Consider the following 19,372-nt stretch of genomic DNA (forward strand, 5'->3'; position numbering starts at 1 on the left):
GTCCCCAAGCAACTAAAAACATAGTAGGATAAGAAAGAAAATTAAGATACAAATAAATTTCAAAGTTTCCAATGAAGCTCAGTTACAATTAGATGAACGGGACTTAGTAGCTTTTTGCTTCTGAATAGTTTTGGCATCTCATTATCCATTGAAACTCAGAATAGTTGGCATCTTTAGGAACTTAGAATCTAGATGATATTATTGACTCTCCTAGTTCAGTTCTTTTTTATTCTTGAACACAACTTTCAAAGTCTTGGCCGTGACCCTAAGCACTTTGTTTTCCAGTATTACCACCGAATACAATAATGCCGCAGACACTTTAACTGGGTGAACCTTTTCAGATTGTGACTCAATTTTGCTAGAGTTTCCAGATAGAGGTGTCCAGAGTTCTTAAGCACACCCTTTTTGCTTTGGATCACGACTTTAACCGCTCAGTCTCAAGCTTTTCACTTGACACCTTCACGCAATAAGCACATGGTTAGGGACAGCTTGGTTGAGCCGCTTAGGCCAGGATTTTATTCCTTTTGGCCCTCGTATCCATTAATGCTCAAAGCCTTAGATCCTTTTACACCTGCCTTTTGGTTTAAAGGGTTATTAGCTTTTTACTCTTGCCTTTTGGTTTAAAGAGTTATTGGCTTTTTCTGCTTGTTTTTTCTATTTTCTTTTTTTTTCTTTATTTTTTTTGCCACTTTTTTTTTTCCACATGCAAGCTTTTTCTTTTTCTTTTTGCTGCTTTTTCTTGCTTCAAGAATTAATTTTATTGATTTTTCAGATTACCAATAATACTTTTCCTTTTTCCTTATTCTTTCAAGAGCCAACATTCTAAAATTTCAACTTCAAATATGCACTGTTTAATCCATACATTTAGAAAACAAAAGCAATGCCACCACATCAACATAATTAAACTATGCTTATTTTAAACTTAAAATTCACGTATCTCTCAATTCTTTTCAAATAAAATTTTTCTTTTAAGCAAGGTAAGAGATATATGGAACATTTTACAACTTTAAGACATCAATGCAAATGATCATGCAACAAAAACAATAGAACAGATAAAACATAACAGAAAACAGAAAATAATAAAAGGAAAGGAAGTGAAAAGAGAACAAGTCCACCTTTAATGGTGGCAGCTAATGCTCCTCCTTGAGGATCCAATGTGATGCTTGATCTCTTTTATGTCACTCCTCTGCCTTTGTTGTTCTTCCTTCATAGCCCTTTGGTCTTCTCTTATGGCTCTTTGATCTTGTCTTATTTCATTGAGAGTGATGGAGTGCTCATGATGCTCCACCCTTAATTGCTCCATGTTAGTGCTCAGTTCTCCAAGAGAAGTTTGCCATTGGTCCCAATAGCTTTGGAGAGGAAAATACATCCCTTGAGGCATCTCAGGGATCTCATGCTGAGGTGGCTGAACAGGTTCTTGTGCATGCTCTCTGGTTTACTCCATCCTCTTCTTAGCGATGGGCTTATCCTCCCCAATGGAGATATCTTTTTCTATGACAATTTTAGCTAACATAGATGAAATATGAGGTGTGGGAATGCCAACCTTGCATTGGTGTGAGGCTTCTCAGCTACCTTGTACAATTCTTGAGGAATCACCTCATGTACTTCCACCTCACTTCCAATCATGATGCAATGGATCATGATGGCTCTGTCAACAGTCACTTCTGACCGATTGCTAGTAGGGATGATAGAACATTGGATGAATTCCAACATCCTCTAGCTATGGGCTTTAGGTCAACCCTTCTCAATTGAATGGGCTTGCCTTGGGAATCCCTTTTTCACTGTGCTCTTTCCACACAGATGTCTGAGAGCACTTGATCCAATCTCTGATCATAGTTGACTCTCCTAGTGTAAGAATGAGGATTTTCTTGCATTAGAGGCAAGTTGAATGCCAACCTCACACTTTCCAGATTGAAATCTAAGATTCTTCTTCGGACCATGGTGATCTAATTCCATGGATTTGGGTTTACACTAGTGTCATGGTTTTTTGTAACCCATGCATTAGCATAGAACTCTTGTACCATGAGAATCCTAACATCCTGAATGGGATTTGTTAGGACTTCTCAACCTCTTCTCTGGATCTCTCTTCGGATTTCCGGATACTCATTCTTCTTGAGCATGAAAGGGACTTCAGGGATCACTTTCTTCTCTGCCACTACTTCATAGAAGTGGTCTTGATGAGCTTTGGTAATGAATCTCTCCATTTTCCAAGATTAAGAGGGAGTGGCTACTGCCTTTCCTTTCCTCTTTATAGAGGGTTTTCCAACCTTAGGTGCTATGAATGGTAATGGAAAGAAAAAAAAGCTATGCTTTTCCAACACCAAACTTAAAACTTTGCTCGTCCTCAAGCAAAAATAAAGAAAAGAGAAGAATAGAGTAGAAGAAGAAGAAAATAGAGGAAGAAAGAGGGAGAGAGAGGGCTCGGCCTTGTGGGGTAGTGAGTGTATGAGAGGTGTGTGTATGAAGGGTTATGAAGAGGGATATTTATAGGAGTGGGTAGGGATTGGGTTCGGCCATGGGTGGGGTTTTGGGTGGGAAATTTGATTTTGAAGTGGGTGAGGGTTGGTGGGAGTTATGATGGTGTGGAAAAGTGAAATGGATGTGATTGTGCTAGGGTTTTATAGGAAAGTGTGTATGGGAAAGTGTGAAAGTAAGTGGGGTAGGTGATAGATGCTGTGGGACCCACTGGTTCTGAGAGGCTAGGGAATCCAGATTCCCTGCTTCTCTGCATTGGCGTTTAATGTCCAGGGGCGACTCCCTGGCTGGGGTTTAACGCCACTAATGCTGCCCATGATGGGCGTTGAACGCCTAGCAGGGATACCCTGGCTGGCGTTCAACTTTAACACTCCATCCAGAGTGTTCTATTTTCACTGCTGTGAAATTCTGTCTCTGTTCTGACTGCTGCATATGATCATGACCCTAAAAGAAAAACAAAACAAAATAGAAGGAAATAAATAATTAATTAAGGTTGGGTTGCCTCCCAACAAGCGCTCTTTTAACGTCACTAGCTTGATAGTTAGCTCCTCACGGAAGTGAGTATGGGCTTAGATTTTCGCCCCTTACAGTGAACTTTCTTCCTGTCTTCTCATGAATGAGCTCTACATGCTCTAGAGACAGGATATGACTCACTGTATGTGGTAGGACTGGTTTCTTAGTGAAGACAACTCTCATGCCAGGTGAGAGACCTTCAGTTGGGACTTTCTTGTCCTTCCAGCCTTTAGGTACTTTCTTCTTAGTACATTTGTGCTTAGAGCTTGTTGAAGGCTGCCCAACACCAAAATTAGAATTGATGTTTGGGGGCTCTACAATGCTCTACACAGAAAGAGAGGGTTGGAACACTAGGTGTTGCACAGTTATCTCTCTTTTAGAGGGAGAATTGGGATGAGGCATCTTGAATAAGATGTGATCCTCCCCTAATTGTAGGGTCAGTTCTCCCTTAGCCACATCAATGATAGCATTGGCAGTGGCTAGGAAATGTCTTCCAAGGATGACAGAGTCATCCTCATCCTCTCCTATGTCTAAGACTATGAAGTTTGCATGGATGTAGTGGTTTTCAACTTTCACCAAGACATCCTCTACTAAGCCATATGGCTTCTTCATTGTCTTGTCTGCCATCTCTAATGAGATGTTTGCATCTTGTACCTCAAGGATTCCCAGCTTCTCCATTACAGAGAGTGACATGAGGTTTATACTTGACCCTAGGTCACATAGAGCCTTTTCAAAGGTCATGGTGCCTATGGTACAAGGAATCAGAAAGCGTCTAGGATCTGGAAGCTTCTGAGGTAGCCTCTGCTGAACCAAAGCATGGAGTTCTTTGGAAAGCAATGAAGGTTCTTCCTTCAGAGGCTTTGTACCAACTAACTTGGCATTCAGTTTCATATGAGCTCCTAGGTACCGAGCAACTTGCTCTTCCCTAGTGTCTTCATCCTCATCCGAGGATGAGCAGTCATCAGAACTTATACACTGCAGAAGTGCATTCAAAGGAACCTCTATGGTCTTTATGGTTTCCTTTGGTTCTGGGATAGAGGGTTCTCGAGTGGGGCTTAAGCACTCAAAGGGTGTGCTTTTACTGGCGTTCAACGCCAGCTCTATTATCTCTTTGGGCGTTGAACGCCCTTGCTATCCACCCTTACTGGCGTTAAACACTAGTCCCTCTAGCATTTTGGGCATTGAACGCCCAGCAGGGATGTCCTTGCTGGCGTTCAACGCCAGCTTCCCTGGGTGTATGGGCATTGAATGCCCAGTGAAGGGTTCCTTACTGGTGTTCAGTGCTAGAAAACCTAGATGTTTGGGCGTTGAACGCCCAGCCAGTGCTCCTTGACTGGCATTCAACGCCAGCTCTGCTACCAGGATGGGCGTCGAACGCCCAGTGAAACCTTCTTCACTGGCATTCAATGCCTCCCCAATCTTCTCAGATTCGGCCTCTACCTCCATGGTTATGGCCTTACATTCTTCTCTAGAATTTACCTCAGTATTACTAGGAAGAGTTTCAGGAGGAGTCTCAGGGATCCTCTTGCTCAGTTGACCAACTTGCACCTCCAGATTTCAAATGGAGGACCTTATTTCATTAATGAAACTTTGAGTGGTCTTGGAGAGGTTGAAAACCAGAGTTACTAAGTCAGAGAGGCTCTGCTTAGGGGTTTCCATATTCCCTTGAGAAGATGGGAATGGTGGTCTGTTATTGAACGTATTCTGGTTCCTACCACCTTGATTGCTGTTGAAATCTTGCTGAGGTTTCTGTTGATCCTTCCATGAAAGGTTAGGATGATTCCTTCATGAAGGGTTGTAGGTGTTTTCATAGGGTTCTCCCATGTAATTTACATGGTGGGTTGATCAGGATCATAAGCCTCTATTTCAGAAGAAGCTTCCTGAGTACTGCCAGCTGCAGTTGGAATTCCAATCAGATGCTGGGAGATCATATTGACCTGTTGGGTCAAGATCCTGTTCTGAGCCAATATGGTATTCAGAGTATCAATTTCATGAACTCCTTTCTTCTGAGAGGTCCCATGGTTTATAGGATTCCTTTCAGAAGTGTACATGAATTAGTTGTTTGCAACCATCTCAATGAGTTCTCTTACTTCTGCAGGTATTTTCTTCAAGTGGAGTGATCCACCTGCAGAGCTGTCCAATAAAATTTTGGACATCTCAGATAGACCATCATAGAACACGCCTATGATAGACCATTCTGACAGTATGTCAGGAGGACACCTCCTGATCAATTGCTTGTATCTTTCCCAAGCTTCATAGAGGGATTCACCTTCTCTTTGTCTAAAGGTTTGAACTTCCACTCTAATATTGCTCATCATTTGAGGAGGAAATAATTTAGCCACAAAAGCATTAATCAGCTTTTTTCAAGAGTCAAGACTCTCTCTAGGTTGGGAATCTAACCATATCTTAGCTCTGTCTCTTACAGCAAAGGGAAAGAGGATAAGCTTGTAGACTTCAGGATTTACTCCATTAGTCTTTACAGTATCACAGATCTGTAAGAATTCAGCTAAAAACTAATGTGGATCTTCCATTGGAAGTCCATGAAATTTGCAGTTCTGCTGCAGAAGAGAGACTAACTGAGGCTTAAGCTCAAAATTGTTGGCTCCAATGGCAGGTACAGAGATGCTTCTGCCATAAAAGTCAGAGGTAGGTATGGTGAAGTCACCAAGAACCTTTCTAGCATCATCCTGAGGTTCGACCATGTCTCCCAGTTCTTGTTCAAAACTTTTTGAAAAATCTCTTCCGGAGTGTTGTGCTTTAGCTAGTTGTAAATGCCTCCTTAGAGTTTTCTCAGGTTCAGCATCAGGAGTAAAGAGGGGTTCTTTATCCCTATTCCTGGTCATAAATAAGAAAGGAAAAAAAAAGAAAAAAAGAGAGCTTTTTGTACCACTTGGATCAAAGAGCTTCCAATTAGATGTGAAGAAAGAAGAAGAAGATAGAAAAGTGAAGATGGAAGATGAGAGAAGGAGAGTAATTCGAGTAAATAGAAGTAAATAGAAGAAGAGGTGTAAATAAATAAGATAAATAAGAATCAAAATATTTTTGTTTTTATTTTATTAATTAATTAATTTAAAAAGATTTAAAATTTACATGTTGAATTTTTGAAAATAGAAGAGAGAGAAGAGTTAGTTAGGAAGCTTTGAAAAAGAAGAGAGAGAAGAGAAGTAGTTAAGAAAAGATTTGAATTTAAAATAAGATAGAAGATAAGATAGGAAAAAGATTTAAAATTGAAATTTGAAATTAGAAAAGAGATAAGAAAAGATAAGATAAGAAATTAAAAAGTTTTGAAAATATTTGATTTTAAAATTTGAAGTTAGAAAAGATAAGATAAGAAACAAAAAAGATTTGAAAAAGATTTTAAAAAAAGATAAGATTTTGAAATTTGATTTTGAAAAAGATATGATTTTTTTTAAATTTGAAATTTGAAAAAGATAAGATTTTGAAAAAAATAAGATTTTTTTAATTTTGAAAAGATTTGATTTTTGAAATTTGAAAACTAAGATAAGATAAGATAAAAATTTTGAATTGAAATCTGAATTTTTATTTAAAAATTTCAAAAATTACTTAAAAAATAAGATAGAAAAAATATTTTTTGATTTTTGAATTTAATGATGAAAGAGAAAAACAAGTAAAAGACACAAGACTTAAAATTTATAGATCTAGTGCACCTAATTTTCAAAAATTTGGAGGGAAAACACAAAGGAACACCAAACTTAAAAATTTTAAGATCAAAACATAGAGAAAACTCAAGAACACTTTGAAGACTAACAAGAATAAAAAGAACAAAACTCAAAGACTCAAAGAACATAAGAACATAAAAAGGATACCAAACTTAAAATTTTTAGAAAACCAAAACACAATTTTTGAAAATTAAAAGAAAATAAACAAGAAGACACCATACTTAAAGAATTGAAACAAGATTAAAACAAAAAGAGACTAAATTTAAAAATTTTTAGAAAAAGGACTCAAGATTTTTGAAAATTGACTCAACAAGAACACAAACAAAGACTCAAACAAAGAAACTATTTTTGAAAATTTTTTTGAAAGAAGGACTGATAGGGGACGAAAATTTTAACCAAAAACAAAAGAAAAAGACTCAAACCAAAAATAAAGATCTAATAAATAAAATAAAAATTTTTGAAAAAAGTTTTTGAAGAAGTTTTAAAATTTTTGGAATTGAAAAACAGAAAACAGGAAAGACTTAAACAAAATCAAAGATCAAACAAAGAAAAGAAAAATATTTTTGAAATTTTTTTAATTTTTTCGAAAATTGAAGAAGAAAATAAAAATAAAAGACTCAACAAAATAAAAATTACCTGATCTAGGGAGCAAGACAATTCGTCAGTTTGTCCAAACTCAAATAATCCCCGGCAATGGCGCCAAAAACTTGGTGCATAAATCCCCACACTTTCATACAGCTGTACCAGTAAGTGTACTGGGTCGTTCAAGTAATACCTGAGCGAGTCAGGGTCGATCCCACAAGGATTGTTGGTTTGAAGCAAGCTATGGTTATCTTGCAGGTCTTAGTCAGGCAAATCAAAAGGTTGTTAGATTGATAGAGTGAAAAAGGTCTAATATAATAGGGTGCTAATACTTTATGAATTGAAGTGTATCAGTGATAGGAATAGGGTTAAGGATTGGAGTTGCTTTGCCTTTCTGAATTAACTTTGGTATTACTGTCTTCTTTGCTTGTGAGTGATTTCTTCTATGGCAGGTTGTATGTAATCAATGCCATGGGCCGTGGTCATTGATCTCCACTGCTACGGATTGAACGCCATTAGCCGTGATCATCCAATATGACGAAGGGTGAAGCTCTAGCAGTTCATTCTCTTGGCGATCCTACTAAAAACGCTACAGACAAGGTCGAATCTTCCGGATCAGAGGATGCTACTTCTTTGGATTCTAGCCTATACCACGAAGACCCTAATCTCCCCAGAATCGGCTGAACTGGTGTCTCAAGAAGTCCCCAACGAAATCGTGGATTAACCGTCTGAGAGATGTATAAACATAGCTATTGGTTCGCGCTTTCCAGTTATGTATTCACACGAACCCAAGTAAACGCGGGTGTTTGTCAGGCACGTTCGTCTTAATATGATGAATAGAGCTGACTATCCCTGATCATCCTATTCACCATGTTGAAGAGTGAGTATACATCTTATAAATAAATCAAACACGGATCGAAGAAGAAACAGTAATACTTTTATTAATTCATGGGCCTCAGCAGGGCTCCTCCCCTCAACCTAGGAGGTTTAGAAACTCATACTGAAAAGAAATACAATGTAAAACTTAAAAAAATACTGAATGATATACGTCTCTTAAGAGAGATGTAAAATACACTTTAAATACTAAACAGATGACTAGTAAGGGTAAAATAGTCTATCTAGTGCTAAAATTCACTTCTGGGACCCACTTGGTGAGTGTTTGGACTGAGCTTTGATGATATCCACGTGCTATGAGGCTCCTAGGGCATTGAACACTAGCTAGGGGGTCCTCTCTGGGCGTTTGGACGCTGGGCTCTGCTCTTTGGGCGCTGGACGCCTGGAAGGGGGTAGGTAGCTGGCGTTGGATGCCCGTTTTGGGCCTCTTAATCCGAAACAAAGTATAGACTATCATATATTTATGGAAAGTTCTGGAGGTCAGCTTTCCATAGCCGTTGGAAACGCTTCATTTGGACATTTCTAGCTCCAGAAATGTTCTTCCGAGTGCATAGAGGTCAGATCCGGACAGCATCTGCAGTGCTTTCTCTGTCTCTGAATAAGACTTTTGCTCCAGCTGCTCAATTTCAGCTAGAAATTATCCAAAATTGCATAAAACATAAAAATCATAGTAGAATCCAAAAATATTAATTTAACACTAAAACCTATAAAAACTTAATAAAAACTAAACATAACATACTAAAAACTATATGAAAATGATGCCAAAAAGCGTATAAAATATCCGCTCATCAATACTCAACTTCGAGAGATGATTGAGCCACAGTTTTTTTTATGCCTTAGAGAATACTCCAGATCCTAGTATAAATGCATATCTGATGCACCACTATTTCGTGGTATATTTTGTACTTAATTGAGTAAATTTTATCCACTAAACTCACATTTATTCATATAATTCGCATGTTTTACATTTTCCTTCCTAATTCTGTGCTATGATTGAAAACATGTTTCTTTGGCCTTAAATTTCTAATCATTAATCCTCTCTTATTACCATTCGATGCCTTGATATGTGTGTTAAGTGATTTCAGGGTTTATAGGGCAGGAATGGCTTAGAGGATGGAAAGAAAGCATGCAAAAGTGGAAAGAATACAAGAAATTGAAGGAATTGCTGAGCTGTCAAGCCTGACCTCTTCATACTAAATCGATCATAACTTGAGCTACAGAGGTCCAAATGAGGCGGTTCTAGTTGCGTTGGAAAGCTAACATCTGAAGCTTCAAAATGATATATAATTTTCCATAGTTGCCATGCTGTTAGGTGACGTGATAAACCCCATTTTTAAGGTTTATCCTGTGCTTAATCTAGTGGATTTTATCCATTATTCTCACACTTATTCATACAATTCAGATGTTTTATGTTTTCCTTCCTGATTTTGTGCTATGATTGAAAACAAGCTTCTTTGGTCTTATATTTGCTAATATCAATCCTCTCTTATTACCATTCGATGCCTTGATATGTGTGTTAAGTGTTTTCAGAGATTACAGGGCAGGAATGGCTCAGAGGATGGAAATGAAGCATGCAAAAGTAGAAGGAATACAAGAAGCTGAAGGAACTGAAAAGCTGTCAGCCCTGACCTCTTCGCATTCAATTGATCATAACTTGAGCTACAGAGGTTTAACTGAGGCGGTTCCAGTTGCATTGGAAAGCTAACGTCTGGGGTTTTGCAATGATATATAATTTGACATAGCTGTCCCGAAGATAGGTGACACGCACGCATGACCTGGCAAAAATCCAATCCATGCTCATGTGTGGACGACGCTCACGCGTGACTTTGCCGCGTGCTGGACGTATCAAAAATTGCTGGGGGCGATTTTTGGGCTATTTTTTACCTAGTTTTCGGCCTAGAAAACATATATTAGAGGCTATAAAGTGGGAGAATCAATCAATTCATGAACACAACATTCATTATTCACAATTTTATGTTTTAGATGTAGTTTCTAGAGAGAGAGCTCTCTCCTCTCTCTTAGGTTTTAGGATTTAGGATTTCTCTTAGGTTAGGTTTACTTATTCTCAATTCCAGGTTCAATGTTCCTTTAATTTAACTTCTCTTCTACTTTTATTTGTTCTAGCTTACTTGTTTATTCTATTTTTCTCGTTGATTCTCTTTTTATCCAATTTGGTTTATGAACCTTCCAATGTTAGATTTGATTTCTTTATTTAATGCAATTTGAGGTATTTCAGATTTATGATTGCTTTCTTTTATTTATGATATAAATAATTTGGATTTTTCCCCTTTTGCTTTGGTTGAGTAATTGGTGACACTTGAGTTGTCAAACTCAGCTGTTGATTGAAAATTGGAAATTGCTGATTGATTTAGATCTCTTTAAAGCTACTCTTTCCATAGGAGTTGACTAGGACTTGAGGAATCAAATTGATTAGTCTACTTGACTTTCCTTTATTTAGTAAGGGTTAACTAAGTGGGAGCAATAACAATTCTCATCACACCTGATAAGGATAACTAGAATGGGATTTCCAGTTCTCATACCTTACCAAGAGTTTTTTCTAGTTATTAATTTATTTTATTGCCAGTTTATTTTCCTGTTCTCTATTTTAAAAATCCGAAAATATACCTTTTCCCATAACCAATAATAAATCATACTTCCCTGCAATTCCTTGAGAGATGACCCGATATTTAAATACCTTGGTTATAAATTTTATTGGGTTTTGTTACTTGTGACAACCAAAGTTTTTTGTACGAAAGGATTTCTTGTCGGTCTAGAAGCTATACTTGCAACGTGATTAATTTCATAAAATTCTAGACCATACAAAATTCCCGTTCGTCAAAATGGCACCGTTGCCGGGGAATTGCAAACGTGTGCCTTATTACTGGTTACTGTAAATATTTTATTTTTGCTTGTTTATTTGTTTTTATTTTTGTTTTTAATTTTTATTAGTTAATATGAGTTCTCACCCCCGTCGCCTTGAGTTTAGTTTTAATGTTGTTGAAAGGAATGGAAGCTATAACAGAAACATGCATCAAGGTCAAAACAATTACAGATGGAAAGAGCCACGAGGATCTGATCAACCCTTTCGGCAACAACACCTTCCAAGATACCCTGGACAATGACCATTCTACAATGCATGCCAAGACAATAGTTATGGTGGACCCTTTCGTGACAAACCACCTCCATCAAATTACTATGGTCAAGAGCCATTCCGAGGTGCGTACCAAGATGATAGATATGGTGGGCCCCCTTGTAGTTACCAACAAACCCCATCATATGCCAATAAACCACCTCCTCAACATAGTTTTGAACCACCTTACTCACAAGCCACCTACAACCATTCACCTCCATATGACCCTAACCTTTATCCACCCCAGTTCCAATCCAATTACTCCCAAGAACCACCACTTCCATATGCACCATGTCCATATCCATCGACACAAGAATCACAGGCTCGCCTCAAGGAAACAGTAGATCAATTTCATGCAACCCTTCATCAACTGGAACAAGCGATAAACCAATTAGCTTCCCGATGTTCGGACACTCAAGGAACTTCCATGGCTTCATGTGGAGAATCTAATGAAGAACGTAGCATGAAGGAGACACTAGAAACTCCGGTGGACAGTAAGGAGCATGACTTTATACTGGAACAAGTGGAGGAAGCCGGAATTATCAAAGAAGAAGAAGTGGTTGAAGACTTAGGAGATGCGAAACGTTCATGGGAAAGCCCAGTCATAGAGCCCCCTTCTAAGGAGTTTGAATTTGATGTTGAGGAGGGTGTACAACCTCCAAGGCATATCATGGTTGAAGACGTTGAAGGGGATGATCAAGAGATGGATTCAATCATTGATGAATTCTTATCTACATTTGAATCCTCTCCCATTGGACTTGACATGGAGATTAAAGAAGAAGAAGCACAACCTCCCATGCCCTTGGTGAATAATGAAGAAGAGATCGAATTGGAAGAAAGCTACCAAGAGGAAGAGGTTGATACTGAAGAAGCTTGCAAGGAGGTGGAAGTCGTCAAAGAAGAGCCCAAGGGAATGGAGCTGGAGATCACCTTGCCAAGGTTGTTGGAGACCTCTCTCCCAAAGCCATCACCATCCATCCCTTCATTTAAGTGGATAAATCTCTCACCTCTAAGCTTAATTAGCCCACTTGAATATGCTTTGCTTGAGACGGATGGGAAACTTAGAGCTCTTTATGGCTATAAGAGTAAGAGGGAGATGGTTAGTGGTTGGCAACACAATCCTAGGTTCATTGTGGTAGGAAGCTCACGGCTAAATTATCATGGTTGGAAGAATACTAAATTGTATGGGTCTAGAAAGCTGTTTGGATGCCTCAGTGAGAATTCAGATTGCTTACCACCCGGTTGGAACAAAGATGGTCAACAAGAAGACGGGTGCAAAAGCAAGGTTTGAGACCCCGGAATTCAAAGAGACGACCTGAGGTTTAAATACTTCGGTTATAAATTTTATTGGGTTTTGTTACTTGTGACAACCAAAGTTTTTTGTACGAAAGGATTTATTGTTGGTCTAGAAGCTATACTTGCAACGTGATTAATTTCATAAAATTCTAGACCATACAAAAGTTCCATTCGTCACGACGCGCACGCGTGGAGCACGCGTACGCGTGGGCGATGCGTACGCGTGACTAAGCCACGTGCTGGACGCATCAGAAAACGCTGGGGGCGATTTCTGTGCTATTTTTGACCCAATTTTTGGCCCAGAAAACACATATTAGAGGCTGCATAGTGGGAGAATCAATGATTCATTCATACAACATTCATACACAGAATTTTAGATTTTAGATGTAGTTTTCTAGAGAGAGAGAGGCTCTCTCCTCTCTCTAGGTTTTAGGATTCTTAGGTTTAGCTATTTTCAATTTCAGATTTCTATCTTAGTATAATTAGTTTCTCTTCTACTCTTATTTATTCTAGCATTCTAGTTTATTTATTTCCCTTATTGATTACTTTATGTTCCCAATTTAGTTTATGAATTCTCATGTTAGATTTGATTTCCCTTTTAATGCAATTTGAGGTATTTCATATTTATTGCTTCTTCTATTATTTGTTAGTCATTGATGCTTTCAATTGGTTGTTTGGATTTTATTATCTCTTATTAGTTTCCTATGTTTTTATGTTATGCCTTCCAAGTGTTTGACAAAATGCTTGGGAGGGTTTTAAGTTAGATTTTTATATTCTTGGCTTTGGTTGAGTAATTGGAGACTCTGGAGTTATCAAACTCTTTTGTTGATTGATAATTGAAAAGTTGCTAATTAATTTGGATCCCTCTAAAGCTACCCTTTCCTTAGGAGTTGACTAGGACTTGAGGAATCAAATTGATTCATCCACTTGACTTTCCTTCATAGTTAGAGGTTAACTAAGTGGGAACGATGGACAATTCTCATCACAATTGATAAGGATAGCTAGGATAGGACTTCTAATTCTCATACCTTGCCAAGAGCCTTTCTTAGCTATTAGTCTACTTTCTTGCAATTTACTTTTCTTATTCCTTATTTCAAAAACCCCAAAAAGATACTTTTCCATAACCAATAATAACTACACTTCCCTGCAAATTCCTTGAGAGACGACCCGAGGTTTAAATACTTCGATTTAATTTTATTGGGTTTGTTACTTGTGACAACTGAATTTTTGTATGAAAGGATTCTTTGTTGGTTTAGAAACTATACTAGCAACGAGGATTCATTTGTGAAATTCTAGACCATCAAAAATCCGTTCATCAATATCCAAAAGTGATTTTCATGTCGTCAATTAATTTTGCCCAATCACTATCATTATATCCAAATAGTTTTGGATCTTCGGTAGATTTATAGTGAATGCCATAATCCTTTGTGCCTTTTGGATATCTTAAGATTCTTTTTGCAATTCCATAGTGCTTTTGACTTGATTTTTGCAGGAATCTTAATAGTAAACTTGTTGCATACATGATGTCGGGTCTTGTGGTAGTTAGATAAAGGAGACTTCCAATGAGACTTATGTATTGTGAAGTATTTTCCTCTCCAGATCCATCTTCTTTTTGTAATTTCTCATTATGAACTAGAGGAGTAGATACTGCTTTGCAATTATTCATCTTGAATATTTGTAGCAAATTTTGAGTATATTTCTTTTGCGACATGACAATTCTGTTTTCATTTTGGTTTACCTCAATGTCAAGAAAATAGTGCATCATTCCTAAGTCAGTCATCTCAAATATCTGCTTCATTTTTTCTTTAAATTCTCTGATCATAGTCTCATTATTTCCTGTGTAGATAAGATCATCCACGTACAAGGAAATTATGAGAGTGTTTGAATTACCTTGCATCTTGATGTAGAATGTAGGCTCACTTTTGCTCCTCTTAAATTCATGATCAGTAAAATATTTGTCAATTCAATTGTACCATGATCGTGGAGCTTGCTTGCTTGAGTCCATAGAGTGCTTTCTTTAGCCTTAGCACCTGGTCTTTACATCCTTCTATAACGAACCCTTGTGGTTGATCAATATATACTTCTTCCACCAGTTCTCCACTTAGAAAGGCAAATTTCACGTCCAGTTGATAGATCTTTGACGGAGAAAAAATGTCGGTAAAGAATTTCTCAATAAAATCGCGTTGCAAGTATAGATCTAAACCGACAATTAAACCTCAATCAACTTTTAATTTGTTTGTCACTTAAGCAAACCCAATAAAATTAACCGAAGTATTTAAACCTCGGGTCGTCTCTCAAAGGAAGTGCAGGAAAGTGTAGTTTATTATTGGCTATGAGGTATATTTTCGGTTTTTGTAATAAAAAACAAGAAAATAAAATGGCAAGAAAATAAACTAATAACTAAGAAAGCTCTTAGCAAGGAAAGAGAATTAGAAGTCCTATCCTCATTATCATCGTCAATTGTAATGGTAAATGTTAATTGCCTTCACTTAGTTAACCTCTAACCAATGAAGGAAAGTCAAGTGCATACAATCAACTTGAGTTTACAAGTCCTAGTCAACTCATAGTGAAAGACTAGATTTAGTGAAGTTCAAGCAAACCGGCAATCTTCAATTACCAATCAACAAGAGACTTTGACAATTTAAGAGTCTCCAAATCATCAACCCAAGCCAAGAACACAAAAATATATTTTAAAATCCGACCAAGCATTTTATCAAATATTTGGAAGGCACAAAATAAAAATATGGAAAACTAACAAGAAATAGTAAAACCCAAGACTAACAATTGCAAGAAAACAATAACATAAATTAAAGAAAGCATTAATAACATCAAAATATAAATTGCATTAATAAAGATCAAGAGTAGCAAGAGTGCATAACATAAAGGCAACAAAGTGAAGGAAATAATAAGTAGAATTAAAGGACAAAGGTGCAGGAACAATAGGTTGCAAGGAAATGTAAATGAAAACAAGAATTAAATCTAAATCTAAGAAGAAATTGAAAGAAAAAACCCTAAAACCTAGAGAGAGGAGAGAGCCTCTCTCTCTAGAATCTACATCTAAAACCTAAAGTGTGTAAAAGTGAATGAATGATTCAAATCCTCTCTTCCAGCTACACTCTGTAGTCTTTTGTCTTCATTTTCGGGCCTGAAACTGGGTCAAAAGCAGCCCGAAAATTGCCCCCAGCGTTTTCATTTTACTGAGGCATGTGCCGCTTGTCACGCGTACACGTCAATCACACGTACGCGTCATTTGAACTCTGCACTGGCCACGCGTAGGCGTCAGCCACGTGCACGCGTCATTTGGACTATGGCTTGGTCACGCGTATGCGTCATTGATGCATACGCGTCGAGACCAGCTTCTCAAATCTCTAAATTCTTGTGTTCCTTCCACTTTTGCATGCTTCCTTTCCATCCTCTAAGCCATTCCTACCCTATAAACTCTGAAAACACTTAACACACATATCACGGCATCGAATGGTAATAAGAGAGGATTAAAAATTAGCGATTTTAAGGCCTAGGAAGTATGTTTTCAATCATAGCACAAAATTAGGAAGGAAATTTAAAAACATGCAATTTACATGAATAATTGGGAGAATAATTGACAAAATCCACTCAATTCAATCCAAAATATACCATAAAATAGTGGTTTATCAGTCTTCCATTGTTTTTGTACGGCTAGTGCAATGAGCACCCTTATTGTATCTAGGTGAGCTACAAGTGCAAATGTCTCCGTGTAATCTATCCTAAGAATTTGTGCATATCCTTTAGCTATGAGCCTTACTTTATGCTTCTGAATAGATTCATCGGGATTGAGTTTAGTCTTGTATACCCATTTGACTCTAATGATATCTTTATTTGAAGGGCAATTTACCAGTTCCCATGCGTTGTTCTTCTCAATCATCTTGATTTCTTCTTCCATAGCAATTCTCCATTCTTCTTCCTTTTCTGCTTCTTCAAAGCTTGTAGGCTCGATCTTCACAAAATTGCATGTTTCATATATGTCTTGTAGAAGTCTAATTTTTCTTAGAGGAGAATCAGTTGTTGTTTCTACTGTTGGAATTGGTGTACTTGCTTTTTCACGTTCTTGTTCTTCTAATCTAGGTGGTTGTTGTGATACTTCAATGCTTCCTTTATAGAATTTTTCATCTTCCCAGTTCTATGAAACATTTTCATCGAACTCCACGTCTCGACTGATTATGAGTTTTTTTGTTTGTAAGTTATACACACGATATCCTTTTGATTGTGTACTATTGATAAACTCTAATTTCAGGGTTTCTCTTGTGTTGAATTTAGTAAATTTTATCAATTTATCTCACGTTTATTCAATGAAATAGCATAGTTTTGTGAATTTTCCCTAATTTGTACTTAAGAGTGAAAACATGCTTTTTAAACCCTTAATTTGATAAATTTAATTAACTTTAATTCCATTCGATACCTTTATGTGTTTGATGAAGTGATTTCAGGTTTAGAAGGCAAATATTGGATTGAAGGAATGAAGAAAAAGCATGTAAAAGTAGAGAATTCATGAAGAATTGAAGTTTTGGAAATCTGCCCAGTTCCGCATACGCGTGACCTCCGCGTACATGTGACAAGCAGCACGTGACCAACTTAAAGAAACACGCTGGAGGCAAATTCTGAGCTCATTGAGGCCCAAATCCAACTCAATTCTGAAGTATTTGAGGCCAAATTCAAGAAGGAACAATGGAGAAGCAATTAGGGTAGGTTAAAAATATGTTTTAGGGTAGTTTTTTAGAGAGAGAAGCTCCCTCTTCTCTCTAAAATTAGGATAGATTTATGTTAATTTCTCTTATATTTAGGTTTAAATTCTTGTTTTGATCTAGTTCTTTTTACTTTTCCTTGTTCCATTGCTTTAATTTTCTTAGTTCTTCCTGTTAATTTCTCATTTTGGTTACTTTTTTATGTATATGAACTCTTGTTAATTTTATTTTTTTTAATACAATTTGATGTTTTATGTTTTCCTAATGCTTGTTTGAGTTATTATTGTTATTTTCTTGCATTTGGTAGTAGTAGATTTTATTATTATTGCAATTCACTATACTTTTCTTTTTATACCCAATAAGTGTTTGATAAAATACTTGGCTTAGTTTTAGAGTAAATTTTTTAGCATTCTTGGCTTGGAAAGAGAAATTAGACAATCTTGAGTCATTAATACCCAACTTGGATTGGTGATCTAGAGTTGTTACTTAATCTTGTTTCCATTGACATTCCTTATGGATTGGGGTTAACTAGAACTAATTGATCTTCTTCCGATCTGAAGATAACGTAATAGGTTTAACTCTTGGTAATTATTGTATTATGATTAATGACTAGGATAGAAAATCTTGAAGCTCAATCCTTGCCATGAATGCCTCTTTAGTATTTGTTATCTTTAGTTGTTTTTTTATTTTATTGTCATTTAAATTCTTGCTTTTTTATCAACCCACCCCCGTGAATCTTATAACCAATAATTGAGCATTCGATTGTAATTCCTAGGGAGAATGACCCGGGAGTAATACTCTCGATTATTTTTATTGGGTTGAACTTGTGACAACCAAAACTAAACTTTGATGCGGGTCAATTGTTAGTTTGGAACTATACTTGCAACGAAGCGACTCTTTTATTGAGAAGAAATTTCGAATCGACGTTTGGCCTGTATCAATTATACCTAAGGAAGATTTCTTTTTCTGTCTTCTCATCCAACTTACTTCTTTTTTGTGTGGGAATGTGGACATAGCATAAGTATCTAAAGACTCTTAGATGCTTTGCAGAAGGTTTTCATCCACTCCATGCTTTGATTGGAGTTTTATTTTCTACTGTCTTAGTGGGACTACGATTTAGTAAGTATACTGTTGTGTAAACAGCTTCTGCCCATAAGATATTTGGCAGATTTTTCTCCTTGAAGATCAAGTGTGCCATCTCTATCATAGTTCTATTTTTCTTTTCAAATACTCCATTTTGCTCAGGAGCATATCCCACTGTGAGTTGACGCTCAACACCCTCTTCTTTGCAGAATTTATTAAATTCTTTAGAAGTGTATTCAGTTCCTCTATCGCTACAAAGCACCTTGATGCTACGACCACTTTGCTTCTCCACATGTTGCTTGAATTTCTTGAAGATGCCAAAAATCTCTGATCTTTCACGTAGGAAATATACCCACGTTATTCTAGTATAATCATCGATGAAGAGAATGAAGTACCTATTGTTAGAGTCATGGAGTCTTCGTCGGACCACAAACGTCAGTGTGAACTAATTCAAGCATCTCATTGGCTCACCAAGCTCTTCTAGAAAAAAATGGTTGACGATATTACTTGCCAAGTAAGCATCCTTTGCAAGGTTCATTAATCTCTGTGAGGCTTGGTAGATCTCTCATTAGTTATTTTTGATGTAACAGCTTTAATCCATAAAAGTGAAAATGGAAAAATCTTTGATGACACAGCCATGAGTTATCTTCTTGTGTCTTTAATACAGTTTCTATGATATAATTCTATTTGAGTGGAAAGCTCCTATTTTTGATGATTGCTAGAAGTCTTTTAGTTTTTCTTTCACTTATGGTGCATGAGTCTTCTTCAAAGTGTAATATGTAGCCTTTCTCCAATATTTGGCCAATACTAAGTAGATTCTGTGCTAATTTAGGAACTAATAGAACATCATAAATATTCGTAGTTCCTATCTTAGTGTGAACGGTGATTGTACTTTTGCCATTCGCCTGCATGATTGTTTCGTCTTCAAGTCTGATGCCAGATCGAACAGATTTATTGATGTCACTGAATAGGCTTTGATCACCTGTCATGTGATTACTGTA

General features: G+C 37.0%; 1 non-coding gene across 1 annotated transcript; it reads left to right on the forward strand.

The window, feature by feature from the left end:
• Positions 1 to 5,190: 5,190 nt before the first annotated feature.
• On the forward strand, positions 5,191 to 5,297 carry LOC112787730 (small nucleolar RNA R71). The gene has a single exon (XR_003195125.1). It is a non-coding gene; the product is annotated as a small nucleolar RNA R71 (small nucleolar RNA).
• Positions 5,298 to 19,372: the final 14,075 nt, after the last annotated feature.

The sequence above is a fragment of the Arachis hypogaea genome, chromosome 20, assembly GCF_003086295.3.
Source record: "Arachis hypogaea cultivar Tifrunner chromosome 20, arahy.Tifrunner.gnm2.J5K5, whole genome shotgun sequence".
Classification (NCBI taxonomy): domain Eukaryota; kingdom Viridiplantae; phylum Streptophyta; class Magnoliopsida; order Fabales; family Fabaceae; genus Arachis; species Arachis hypogaea.